The following is a 2,500-nucleotide window of genomic DNA, read 5'->3' on the forward strand; positions in this document are numbered from 1 at the left end:
TATGGGAAAAGAGAGAAGCAGCTTTTCTGTAGGTATGTTTCCATTCTCACTTTTAAAACGTTTGGTTTCTTTTTTTTTTTTTTAAGTTTGTCTTTTCTCAACGAGTTAATGGAGAACTGCTTTTATGTTTAAAACTGTAAAATGAGAACGTTGTCTGACAGCTGACGCCATCTAATTATGAGATGCAATCAATTAATTTTTGTCACTGTATAGGATTTCTTTTCCTTTTAAACCCTGCATAAATATATTTCTTTCTACTTTGTCTACCTAAAGAGTTGCCTCCCCATCAGGGGATGCAGATTGTACTAGTGCAGTGAAGCCCAGATGGTTTGTTTAGTAAACAATTGGGGTCTGATTCTGCAGAGTGCCAGTACCTGCTCTGAACTCCTGAAAGTCCTCAGTGTTTGGTCCTCTCATCTGCTGAGGCCACTCAGCACCTTCGGAGTTCAGACCCTTCGTTTTTAAATACCTAGGTTTTTCATTACAATGTCAGGTATTGCATTAATGGAAGGAAAGTTGTCTCCCATAATATAAACTATTATAAAAGTCCTGTTTTATAGAAACATGTTTTAACATGATAGATAAATTGCATGTGTACGGGCCTCTGAAATAACAGGTCATAATAGCTCTTAAAATTGAATCATTCTTAGTGCTGAATTAAGCAGTGTATACTAGCTACATTTATAGTTAAATATTTTAAATGGTGACAGAAAATGTGGAAGAATTAAATAGTTGCAGATGGAAATATGAGAAGTTGTTAAAGCTTAAATCTGTGCCTTGCATCAAATTCAAGTGTATTCTGTTTTAACAATTGAGCACTTACAGTATTACAGTCTGAGGAAATACAGATTTCAGTGTCTTCATTAAGTTCTTAGCAGGCTTACATCTCTCTACATATATGTACACACACACTCTATTCTCTATATATGTATAAGGTGTATATATACTATTTTCGTTAAAAAATTAGTTATATTCACACACATAGAAAATACTAATACTGTTTTTATTGAAAAATATGCCATCACCTTTATTCAGGTGTTCAGATTCTAACAGCATTTAAAAATCTTTATTGAGAGAGAGTGTATTTAATTGGTGAAAGTGTGTAGAAGACTAAATTTAAGTGAAAACCTTAAAACCAGAAAAATACCAACAGAATAATGTGCCACTTACATGTTTCTCAAAGCAGCAGTCCAAGGCATTTGTAGCCAATTTGTCCATACAGTCACAGATTCCAGTAGATAGCATTTGCAAAGACCACAGAGAATAACAACTGAAGATGAAAATATCCAGTTGAGTACTAATAACAGACAGGTTCTGAGGGGACAGGCTTAGAAGTGACAATCTTTTCTTCAAAACTGTGATTAGATCTTAAATAAGCAGACAGGCAAAGTAAAACCATGGGTACAGTTAATAGGACTCAAGAGGCATTTTATGGTAGGGTCTGCACCATAGGATTTAAATACAACTTGAGTTAGGCATATAAATCCTTCTATAAAATATGTTGATGTGAAACATAAACAGTAGTAAACATGCAGTAGGATGTCCTTTAGATAATGGGCATAGCTTTCTGCTACTTTTGCTTTTCTTATTCTTTTTTCTATTTTTTTTTTTCCTGGTTTTGACCAGATGCCTTTTGAAATACAATGTAAGAGGAAAATGATGGGCTGATTTCATTATTGGCACTCCTTAAATAAACTGTAACCCTCTAAAATGTTATTTTTAATATGTGACTTGCCTAACAAACTTTGACAAGTACAAAAGCACAGCAGACCCCATTGTACCTGCAGTTACTATTCTTAAGATTTTTTTTATTGTTTAAATATGTGCAAGATATAATGTACTGATGTCATAGTTTAACATTCCGGTTTTGGCTTCTCTGAGTTGTTTTATTGGGGGCTTTCAGATAAACAAATCAAGTTCATTGTAGCCTTTTCCAAATGAAATAAGTGAATGATTGCTGGGTTTAATATATTCCCCTCATCTGGGCAGCTACATAAAGCGATGGTAATGCTTAAGAATAGTTATATCAGCTGATCAAAATCACAAAACAAGTTTTCACTGTGGCATGGATGTATGCTGGGGAAAGTTAAACATGAGGAATTTTAGACTGTGTACAAAGAGCCACTGGACTAAGTTAAAATTTTAAGTTATATATGATTTGCATCTTCTTCAAGCATTATGATCACAAATTGGTGGATTTATAGAAAGTAATTAAGCTAAAGTAATAGATTTTGTTACGTTTTTCCAAGCAATTATAAGGAGTTTGGACAGTCCTGTTATTGGCTTGATGAACTACGTTGTGATATTTATATAGAAATGAGAAGTTTGGCTTGAATCAGGGAGTTATTCCTCCTCTGTTTATCAAGAGAGAATGACAGTATTCTATAATATATTGTAATATATACTTGGTGATAAATGGATTGGGTGCTGTCACAAATCATCAGGTCGGCTTTGAAGATGTATGACTAGAACATAAGCAACTTTTAATCTGACTGTCGAT

At 33.7% G+C, this 2,500-nt stretch overlaps 1 protein-coding gene across 1 annotated transcript in view; it reads left to right on the plus strand.

Annotated features, from left to right (window-relative positions):
* The window catches only part of FOXP2 (forkhead box P2), a 445,577-nt gene that overhangs the window by 244,784 nt on the left and 198,293 nt on the right, over positions 1-2,500 (plus strand). The gene's annotated exons all lie outside the window — the stretch shown is intronic.

Source organism: Falco naumanni, chromosome 5, assembly GCF_017639655.2.
Source record: "Falco naumanni isolate bFalNau1 chromosome 5, bFalNau1.pat, whole genome shotgun sequence".
NCBI lineage: Eukaryota > Metazoa > Chordata > Aves > Falconiformes > Falconidae > Falco > Falco naumanni.